This window comes from Epinephelus moara, chromosome 14 (assembly GCF_006386435.1).
Source record: "Epinephelus moara isolate mb chromosome 14, YSFRI_EMoa_1.0, whole genome shotgun sequence".
NCBI lineage: Eukaryota > Metazoa > Chordata > Actinopteri > Perciformes > Serranidae > Epinephelus > Epinephelus moara.
In genome coordinates, this window is record NC_065519.1 from 1819863 (window position 1) to 1832099 (window position 12237).

The window sequence follows — 12237 nt, forward strand, 5'->3', positions numbered from 1 at the left end:
CAAATAAAAATATCACTCTCAAAAAACCAGAGCAGAAAACAAATAGTCAGTTAACTAAGTTGACCGCTACTCTTCCTACCCTCCGTGTGTGTCTGCCGTCTGCATGCTGGCCTGGTGGATTGATAGTAAGTGCTGGAGCGGATCACTGGAATGGACTGCTTGAATCGCGGAGCGCTGGGCTGGCCGGAAAACCTGGATTGGACTCTGAGAAAAATTGGATCGGAGTTCTGCAATCTGCATTTTTCCATGCAGTCCGATCCGATGCCGATGCATGTTTTTTGCTAATATCAGTAGCCGGATCGGGACATCCCTAGATAATTTACTTTATTTAGTGAGTAAACTGTTGGATAAAGTCACTATATCGAAAAAGAAAGAAGGAAGGAAGCGCTGCTTGGGTAAACAAGGCTCTGACTCGACAGGTGCTCTTCAGTGAAGTAGGTGAATTGATATTGAACAAAAAACCAAGGAAGTCTTGCTGTTTGTAAAAAAAAATGCAGACAACCAAGGAAAAAAAACTGAGGCACTCCATCTTCAGGTAAAAATATATATAAAGTAACTTTTATTAGAGCAAAGGCAACAAGACAGAGCTACGCGTATCGACCACAGTCTTCTTCAGGGTCTCCCTGAAGAAAACTTCAGGTCGTCCAAGTGAGTAAGCGGCGCAATTTTGAGCCGCAAACCCGCTTTAGTATTGTTATAAGTGATCACTGTTAGTTCTGTTAGCATTAGCCCTTTTTACACAGAGATGGCGCTACTTAGCCACTACAAAGTCCCTTCTTTACGCCACCTTTGCATTTTAACACAGAACCAAATGACGGCGGCATCATGTAACTCCAGTGTGTGATGTCAGACGGCATGATGACATCACAGAATCAAAAGAGTTGTGACATGTAACACAACAGCGTCAGCCTCTAGTGTAACATATAACATACGTGTCAGCAGCTCTGTATAAACAATAACAATGACATTACATGTCATTAACAATCATTTAGTGTCCCTGTTATATGGCAGCTGATCTCGTCCTCTGCTCGGAGGGTAAGGAGCTCCTGGACCTCATTGTTTTCACTATTTGCAAACATTTACAGCCACTGTTCTTCTTCTATGAGTTAGCCGCTAACTGCTAACAGCTGCTTTTAAATCTCCCACAGTGGGTCGCAAGCATAACACATCATCAAAATGTCATACCCGGCATGTCGGCTGTGATACAGACACCGTTTTGTTGCTGTTACTACCCGTGATGCCGCCTTCAAGGTGAGACAACTCTGTCCCCCCGTTCCACATTCATTTCGACGAAGTATGGAAAAATGCAGTGCACTATGAGTACCCGGATGGAGCACTCAAAACAGTCAAGAAGTTGAGTGTGGAATTATGGACACTTCTCACCCTCAACGATCGCCATCTTGGCTACGTAGCGGAAGGGGAGGGACCACTTTTCAAACTGGAAATGGCGGCCGAGGACTGTGCGACCGTGAACGTTGCTGCATTGTCGTTATACATGTGTTTTTTGCACTAAGTACCACTATACTGTTGTCGGGTATAAGCCAGCAGTGTGTTTATTGGGTTAATTTAGCAGTCTGTAATGATTTGGTACCGTAAACGATAATGCAAATGTTAATGCCAGTTTGCTAACTAGCTAACAGCTGCGGTCGTAATTTCCGGTGAGTGCACAACAGCCGTGTTTGATTTGAGACAACACTACCCTGTCAAAATTTGTGCACTACGCCAGCCCGTGAGAAACGTAGCACAGGGTGAGAGACTGATATACAAATGATGATTTTGTGGGTGAATATTCCTTTAAATAAAAAGCTCCACTCCTTTCATAGTAGTAAGAAAACACCATTTTGAGTCCCTCGAGGGGGAAAGTTAAAGTGATGAGACATTTGGGTGCAGTGTGAACACTGTCTCCATCTCTCATTAGATCAAGAGGAAAATAGAGAAGCTGGAGAGAAGACACCAATGAAAAATGAAACCACCAGCTGTGATGATGAAATCTGCAGTGATCAGCGATATATAATATATAAACACCTCTCTGCAAAGAAACTCTGCCTCTGCTCTGTGATGTGGAGGTGGTAAGGCAAGGGAACGGGGGGGGGTTTCTATATCGATTTATTGCTGATAACGGCCGACTTTACAGTGCGTGAACTTAAATTGTAAAGGAATTCATTATCAAGCTCAGTGAGTGCGACTCTTTTGGGATAATGTGAAAGTGACAGTGGTTACTGGGATCTTACCTCATAGCATTCATCTCACTGGGAACCGCACTACCAGTTATGTGATGTAATATACAAAGATACCTGGGTAACATGCTGGAAAAAGTGTGATAAAATACAAACGGCTTGATGCTCAATCGACTCACTCTGGATTAGAGGATGGGATTTCTATCATGGCACATACCTCTGTAAATCATACACAACTCCCCGACATAACTCCCATTTTAAATGAAGGCTTTAGGTTGGAGCAGTCGAAGGCAGAGAGATTCAGAGAGCAATGAGGCGACGTACAGTGTGACAAAGTTGTGCCACCTGTTCCCACACTGAACATATAGTATTCTCCCAGTTTTCCCATATTGATGCAGAATTTAGTCCTGTTGGCACGGGACTGGTGTTGCCAGGGGGACCTCATGATTTAGACATGAACTCCCCACTAGGGCTGGGTGATACATCATGAAAATTATATAACAATATTTTTCGGCATTATCTCGATACACAATATATATCTTGATATTTTAAAATCTGCTCAGGCATTTCATTAATGCTAGGACTGGGAGACAAAATCGAACAAAATATTTCTGACCAAATACCCTCTTTGATGTGAATTTAAAAATAAAAATGAACACAATAAGATTTGTGATTAATAATCATCAATAATGTGGATATAACACTAAGTGGGATAAGGCAAGCGTTTAAACAAATAGTTAAGGCCCAATCCCAATACCCCCCATTGTCCACTACCCCTTGGCCCTCAAAATGAAGCAACGAGGGGTAGGGGTTGAAATCTTTCCCTATGAATTGGGACACCACTCACTATGTCGCCGCGTTGGTTACGTTCACACATACGTAACTATTTTAAACAGGAAGCTGCCATCTACATTTCCAACTGGCATCTACAATGGAGTCTCATCCATCCTACCAATCGCGTTTGCCACATTCATGATGATTCGTTTGATGAACAACAGACGACAGGGGAACTCTGCTAGCTAGCTAACCAGCTAACATTACGAGGCAGCATAGTTATACTAGCTGGTGTGTTACCGTAATGTGAAAAGTCAGACAATTTTGCAGAACAGGACAGATGACAGACGCCAGATAGTGCGAGCTAGCTAGCTAGCTAACAAGCAACCTGACGACAGTAATGTTAGCTATGTATGAACATTTTTCCCTGTCTCTTGCTCGGTGGTAGCCATGGCGACGTCAAGTCAGCATCTGAAATCCCTCACTCGAAAGGGCTAGTTTCATACCCACTACCCCTCGTTATGCCCCCTACCTACACGCAAAAAGGAATTGGGACACCACTACCCCTCGCGGGAACGCGCACATGTAGGGGTAGGGCCAAGGGGGGGGATTGGGACAGGCCCCAAGTCTGCTAAGTTGATAAATCTACATCACGTTACTGTCATGCAGCCTTTAAAACGAGGGGGGAAAAACACCATGAATGCCACATCACAATACAACGATATCCAAAATTTAAGAGTCTCATGTCTCAATGACGATATATTATCTTCACATTGCCTAGCCCTACCTACCCATGTCTGTTACATTATCTCCTGGATATGATTTCAAGGCTCTGCGTTGCATCCACTTCCTGAACAACAAGAGCAATGGCTGCTACGAAGCCAAACAGGTACTGGATGCACAAAGAGACAATTTAATTGCACCCAAAATGATGTCCAAATTTTCATTTGCAATTGCCTGGCAGGCTCCATAATTCTCAACCACGGCACTGGGAAAACAATTAACTTTGCAAAAAACAAACCAGAATTACCGCCTCATGGTTGTATGACTCCACGAACCTGTCAAGTTGCTAAAACATGGATGCTTAGCACACAGGTTGTCCCCCAGCAGCACAGAAGATCTATACGATCCGCACAGTTTCAAGATTAGCGTCACCAAAGTCATGACACTGGTGACATCTGCCTCTTTTTTGTACCATGTTACTCTGGGTCCAAAATAAACACCCCTCAAGCACCAAATGTGGGTAGATTTTCCGTTTAGCGAGTAAATCTCAGAAGGTCGCCACACGGACTGGTAAATGTTTGTACCAAAATAGTCATGTAATAATATGAAATTGGGGTTACTTAAATTGGTGTCAGTGTCACAGTTTGACACACAAACAAAGACGCATATACACTGCAGATGTGTTTTACACACATCTAAACGGCACCACAACCCTGGCTGTCACAGGCACTCTCAGTCTACAATACGGGACATCAGCTGATCCGATCACTTACCATCGGTCTGCTGCTAGCTTCCATTAGGCTGATGCATAGCTTAGAGTCATGAGCTGCACCCATACTTTTGACGAAAATAAAATAATAACGTAATAATAACGCAGCACATTACAGCTTCACCCCTTCTGTTCTTACCTTTCACAATAAAAGCCCACATACACACTGCATCACAGAAGAAACTTATTCACGTGCCGACGCTTCAGCCTCTTCTTCAAGTTTCTATACAACGAAATACCTCATTATCTAAATGAAATATACTGTAACGAATGTATATGTGACATAAAAGGCAATTTATTATTTTGGCAAGTTAATAAAAATGCTTGGCCGGTAGATTTTTCTGTCTTCCATCGGTGAGTCAAATTTAATTTTGGACACTGATGTTACTGTCACCAACAGGACTGATGGCAAATGAAAAAAGAAGAATGAAAAAAGGTCCAAGTTGTGATCAATTTTCCTTCTAACACAGAAACTGAAGACAGCTGTGACAGACTTTGGTTGAAAATCAGCTGTTAACTAACATTTACCTCGTCTCTGTCAGAGCACACGCTGGACTGAATGTAACCATCAACACTGGAGCTGAAATCAAAGTGATGCAGGAGCAGTTTGTGTGTTGAAGTGGCACGTGTGCGGTTATTCTTTGAAATTACTGAACCGTTGATCTTACAACATAAAGTGTGCTGGTTGAAGCTAAAAACATCCATCATCACACATTCATCACTGAGCTGTCAGCAGCACAAACAGGAGCAAACATGTAGAGAGATGCTGCTGCTGCACACAGACACATTTACAGGACCTGAGCTGGTGCTGTATGGAAACTTCCATACATAGTGAAGCTAACAGAGCTGGAGTATTATACTCCCTCTTGCTGTGATGAAACCTGGCACTTGGGTGCATTAGAATACATTAGAGATAATGAATTCTCCTCTACAGTTTTTCCGCCTGCCGAGCAGGGCTGTCCGACGCGTGAGATGGCGGAGTGACAAAGCTTGCAGTTCTCTGCATTCATATCCCCTTTTCATGTGGGGAGCGACGCTGTCACGCTTGTGCCTCGCTGACAAATGAAAAATGTAAGGTTGATGACTACTTTTTTATTTGTTTCTCCGCGTCTCTTCCCCTGATTTAGAGATGTCTATCCGGGGACCCCATGTTTGGTACCTGCTCATTATCATGGCTTCGCACATTGCTGGAAGATTACAGGTTTCTCATGCAAACAAGACACCAGCACAATGCAGGCAGGCAGACATGCTAAAAGGAAGTGTGGAGGTAATCGGTCTCCATATAACGAAAGAAAACCTTGAATGCTCAGCTACACTGAGACAGGAGCACGCTGTCATGAACAGAGTTTACCATCTAATTTGTTCCTTTTCTCCCTCACAAACACACACGACACACACACACACACACACACACACACACACACACACACACACACACACACAGCGACAGTCAATCACAGCAGGCAAGCCACACTGGTTTGTTAGCAGCTTTTGTCCCGACTTCACCTCTGCTCAATCGAATACTGCATCATCTCCCCCTCTGTGGCCTCGCCCGCCACCGAAAACAAAAAAACTACAGGCTTGCTTTGCCTAAAGTGATTTTTCCGACGTAATTTGTCCATGTGCGAGTGTTTGTTTTCCCCTTTCATGCTGCCATACTTTGGCACAGTGTGAGCGTGTGTGGATTTCCGTGTGTGCGTGCACGCATGCTTGTATCGGAGACAAGGCCATCCATCTCAGACAGTCCCATCTGCGAGCAACAGCCTTGTTTACTTATCCCTCGACCAGAGAGCAGCAGCAGCCTGTCCGCAGGTACGCCAGCAGCCAGCGCTCAGGACGAGCTGGGAGGAGCGGGAGGAGGAAGAGGAGGGGGGTCGGCTTCTGTCTTCATCTGGGGATAAATCATTCTTTACACCGACGCCAAACTTCCACACCTTTCTCTCTCCTCGCACCGTCTGCTCGTTGCTCTGAAGTCATCCTTTTCTCCTCGCGGCTTTCTCCACTTTCTCACTCCGATTTAATTCACTCATCTTTCCAAAGCAATCCCTTTCACCTCCTCTCTGTCCTCCTCTCCTCATTCTCCCTCCGATTACCCACCTTTTCACACCGCTTGCCATTTTTCTCCCTCACACCTTTTCTTTTCTCTGTTGCTGTCTAGTTATCTTTCCAAAGCCATCCTTTCCCCCACCTCACTCTTCCTCTCCTCTCTGCCCCCCCCCCCCCCCCCCCCCCCCCCCCCCCCCCCGNACCGCTTGCCATTTTTCTCCCTCACACCTTTTCTTTTCTCTGTTGCTGTCTAGTTATCTTTCCAAAGCCATCCTTTCCCCCACCTCACTCTTCCCCTCCTCTCTGCCCCCCCCCCCCGTCCTCACAGTCCACCCTCCCAAGTTGTCTCTTTCATCTGGTCAAAGCATCTTTCAAAGCCAAGCCCTCTCTTTCCCTCAATCTGCTTCACTTCCTGCTCGGCCCTGACTCTCATCGCACATCATCATCACATTTTCTCGGCCACGTTCTGTCTCTATCGGAGGACAGGGAACAGCCGGCGCCCGAGCTGATGGGGTGAAATAGCGCCGTGTGATGAATATTCATCACGTTACCACTAGCCACCGTCCCCAGTCGCAGTGTCGCCGAGGCTTCCAGCCCACAGATGCCACCATCTATTTGTCACGGGCGAGACGGGACCCACAGGAAGGTTTCTGGTGCCAAGGCTGAGGAGGGACCGACTGAGTGAGCCCCACCCACTCAGTCTGAACCAAACTCGTACATCTGAGCCACATCAAACAAGTGTAAAGACACTGAGACAGTGACGGCGCTGTCCTCGCCTGTTCTCCCTGCTGCCCATCACGGATATGAGAGCACAGAACTGGTTTAAAGGAAAAGTCTGACTTCTTTTTAAACACTGAGTCATATCTCCATATTTAGCATTTTAATGATTATCAGTCATTAATCATCTTTTTTTTTTTTTAATAGGGTTGGGTTAAAATAATCAATTCATCCGATTCAAATCGAGTTTCATTTGAATGGCTCGATATCAATTCATAAAATCCGAGATTGATCTTTTAACCCTTTGAAACCTGAGCACATTGGCTTGGTTTCTTTCAAAACCATGGGAAGAAGGCAATGAGCAACAGAAGACAAAATGACCCAAAGAATTAGCAAGAAATGAGAAAAATGAGAAAATTAAAAACAAGAAAATTAGTGCAGAAAAAAGATAAAAACAAACAAATAACCTGGAAAAAGTGCATAAAAATTAAAATAATAATAATTTGAAATATAAAATTATGATATTTATAAATATATCTTTTCCCTAGCTTTTTCCCATATTTTTAAAAGATATTGCACCAAGTTGCTTGGGGTCCAAAGATTTGAGTATTTGTGAATGGATTCTAAAAGCAGCACAAGAAAAGTGAAGTTGCTCCAAGATTCAAAGGGTTAATATATGCTTATTCCCATGGATGTGTGAAGCTTAAACCCCATTAATCTCGTCAGTCATAAAGAGTCCCCAGCGCTCAGTTATTAACCACCATAGTATTGAGAAGCTCTGATGTTACCAGCTTTATCTGTAACTGTTGGCTGACTGGTTTTAAGTTTTGGTGTAATTTATTATCGTGCTGCAGCAGCCGCTCCTCCTGCTGTCTGTGCGTCAGGGCTTATGCACACACACACACACACACACACACACACACTGAGTAAAGATGTCATGGTGGAGACAGAAGTGAAATTAACTTGAGCTGATGACAACTACGCTTGTTAGTGTGAGTGCAATAAAACCTCCATAAGGAAAAAGTCAATACTTTATCAATACACCTGATCAGCATCATGTAATCATGTAGAGAGGTGATATTTCAGTCTGCTCTGTCCACAGTCTCTCATCCACTGCCGCCAATATTATGTTATAAACAAGCACAGAGGCTTTCCAGCTGATGACAAGCTGAAACAACAGCTGTTGGTGTCTGATGGTTCACGTATCTTAACATTTACCTGTGGTCATGTGACCTGGGGTCATGTGACCTGCAGGCAGTGACTCACCTCAGCAGCAGAGAGGACAGGAGGACTGATACTGACTGATGTCTGTGTTCTTCATAATCTTCACTCAGTATTGTGATGTCAGGAATATGATTTATTATATTGACATTTTGGATTTGTTTTTCAGTGAGGTATGAGTTTATATTGTGACTGCTGCTCCTCTGCTGTCAGTGTCACAGTTTCTCTCTCTCTCTCTCTCACACACACACACACACACACACACACACAAAAGATGTCTAAACGGTGCTGTGAAACTGACCACCCAAGCGCTCCTAGTTCTGTAGCACCATCTGCCATACAGCACATCAGCTTCTCCACTAAACCATCAACAGCCACCAGTCTGCTACCATGGTGCCCATTAGTGCTGCACGATTTGAGAAAAATGTGCAGTTGTGATTTGAGTGGACAATATCGCAATTAGCGACTGCAATTACAATATAACACATAAATGGTATCATGAGTCTTCTTTCTTGATTCAGTGTTTCCCTACATTATATCAGGCCATCAGGGGGCACTGACCTGACCTGACATAGTTATTGTTATGGACAGTGTGTAAATGACCATCAACAGACTGAGCACAGTCAAACGGCACTGTACCTACAGCGGAGCGAGCCTGTGTTGCATTCAGGCGTTGTCACGTAAATGACAAATTCCATCACGCCATAGCACAACACAGCAGCATGTCAAGTGGGCCGAACCTGAGCAAAGTTGCTCAGTTTTTCATTTGTTATTATATAGTTTGTTATGGAGTCTGTGTCTCTGTGCTGTCTCAAGTGCTGACATAGATTGGTCGTGTTGCCGCGGGACGTGGCAACTTTAACTTTTAAACTTTTACACAGCACGTCTTTCTGTTCAACGTCGCCGTACCTGAATCCAAAGTATCACCATGTAAGAGACGTTGCATTTTTTTCGCCACCAACTCAGCCTGTTCATGGTCATGGTCGTGCTCATGCTCTTCTTCAGCGTCTGTGTTGGTCACTGCTGCACGCCGGGTGGTCACCTGACCATACGTGCTGCACACACCAGGATAGCTTGGCAGTCACGTTCACAGGCACACAGGTTAACATTTATTTACATTAAATCGGAAACCGCAGCCTTTTATGCGGTTAATAGCACAGCCTGACATCGCAATTGCGATCAGATTAATCGTGCAGCACTAGTGCTGGATGGCAAGATGGCGGCGCGAGTAGTTGCAGCGGCTCCGTGCTTTTCCTTTTGGTGTTTTGTACTTTTGTTTGTGTTTGTTTTGTTCATCGTCTCATGTACGTTTGGTCAGGATAACACTTACAGCCGGCATGATCTCCTGAAGATCGGAGTCTGCAGTGAGGGGAGTGTTACGGCCAAGTTTCACCGCTCACACAGCATCACAGTGGACATAGCAAGGAGCCCCGGCTCCCAGTGGATTACCATCCCCACAGGGAGGAGGCGCCGGCGCCGCAGGGAGCGGAAACAAAAGCAGGGCTGCAGGGCCGGTGCGCTAGCAAGGCTATGAAGGCAGCCATACAAACCGCCGCTTCCCAGCATTTTCGTCACCAACGCCAGATCCCTTGCAAATAAGATGGATGAACTAAGGTTGCAGGTGGCAACAAACAACACCATAAAGGACAGCTGCATCCTGCTGATCACCGAAAACTGGCTTCATTCACTCATACCGGACTCTGCCATTCAGCTAGCAGGCCACACAGCACAGCGTCATGACAGGACCAGTGACTCCAGTAAGAGCAGAGGAGGGGGGCTGTGTGTGTACATCAACAACAACTGGTGCACTAACACAGTGACTGTAGACAGACACTGCTCCCCGGACTTGGAGTATGTGACTGTTAAATGCAGACCCATCTACCTTCCCAGAGAGTTTACTGTGGTCATGTTTACTGCTGTTTACCTACCACCAAATGCTAATGCTAACTCAGCAATGGGACTTTTGTATGACAGCATTAGCAGCCAGCAGAACAAGCACCCGGACGCAGTGCATATTGTTGCGGGGGATTTTAATCATGGGGATTTAAAAGCAGTGCTCCCTAAATTCCACCAGCATGTAAAGTGTGCCACCAGGGGAGCTAACACACTGGACAAGGTCTACACTAACATCAAGCACGGCACAGGGCAAGACTACTACCACACCTGGGCCAGTCTGACCACATGTCACTGCTTTTAATCCCTGCATACATCCCCCTCAGGAAGAGAGCCATCCAAAAGGCCAAGTGGGACTACACTAGGAGGATAGAGGAACACCTGGACAGCAACAACAGCAGGCAGGTGTGGCAGGGAGTCCAGCACATCAACAACTTCAGGACTAACCTCGCAGCTGCTGATGGCGACGCCTCACTGGCAGAGGCACTGAACATCTTCTTTGCCCGCTTCGAGGAGGTTTCAACAGAGGCCGCTGTGTCACACCCAGCGGCACAAAGCCGCTCCATCCTCACAGTGGAAGAGGGGGAGGTGAGGCGCACGCTGAGGGCCGTCAACCCGAGGAAAGCTGCCGGACCCTACGGTGTTCCTGGACGTGTGCTGAAGGACTGTGCTGATCAGCTGGCGGGGGTTTTCACCAGAATCTTCAACCAGTCTCTGTCCCAGTCCGCTGTCCCACCCTGCCTGAAATCCTCCACCATAGTGCCTCTGCCAAAGAAACCAAACATCACCAGCCTCAATGACTACCGGCCCGTGGCACTCACCCCTGTGGTAATGAAGTGCTTTGAGAAACTGGTTCAGAGCCACATTACATCTTTCATTCCTCCTACCTTTGACTCACACCAGTTTGCATACAGGGCTAACAGGTCTACTGAGGAGGCCGTAGCCACAGCCCTTCATGCTGCTCTGTCCCATCTGGAGCAGCAGGGGGCTACGCACGGCTTCTCTTCATAGACTTTAGCTCCGCCTTCAACACTATCCTCCTCCACAGACTTGTCTCCAAACTGTTAAATCTAGGACTTCCACACTCCACCTGCCTTTGGATAAAGGACTTTCTGACTGACCGTGCACAGAGGGTTAGAGTAGGCGCTCACTTTTCCACAGCCCTTAGCCTCAGCACGGGGTCCCCACAGGGCTGTGTGCTGAGCCCCCTGCTCTATACCCTTTACACACATGACTGCACCCCCACACACCACAGCAACACCATAGTCAAGTTTGCGGATGACACCACCGTGGTGGGGCTCATCTCAGGAGGGTTTGGTTTGCCAGCTGCACAGTGGCACAGAAGGACGCGCTGCAGGGGGTCATTAAGGTGGCCCAAAACATCATCGGCTGCCCACTGACACCACTGAAGGAGTTACACAGCTCCCACTGCCTCAGGAAGGCCCTCGCCATATCACAGGACTCATCACATCCCGGACACAATCTGTTTGAACTGCTTCCATCGGGCAGACGTCACACGGTCATCAGAACACGCACAAATAGACTTAAAACAGTTTTTACCCCACAGCCATTGTTACATTAAATACCGCTGGACATTGAGTGACTTACAAAACACATGCACTTCCGTATAACTGGTCATACATTTTATATGCACTTTATGATACCGTCCCCATGTGTTCTTATATTGTTTTTATGTGTTCCTTCTCTTTTTCTTTACTATTTTTTATACTATTTATTAGCTCGTTTTGCACTGTCAAGGACAGCACTGAAATTTTGTTGTACCTGTTACAATCACAATAAAGATATTCTGATTCTTCTAACTGTATGACATCATTATGTCAACAAGTCGAAATATTGCCATTATCACAATATAAATATTTCTTATTATTTTTAAAATTGTACCAGTATTATCCTGAA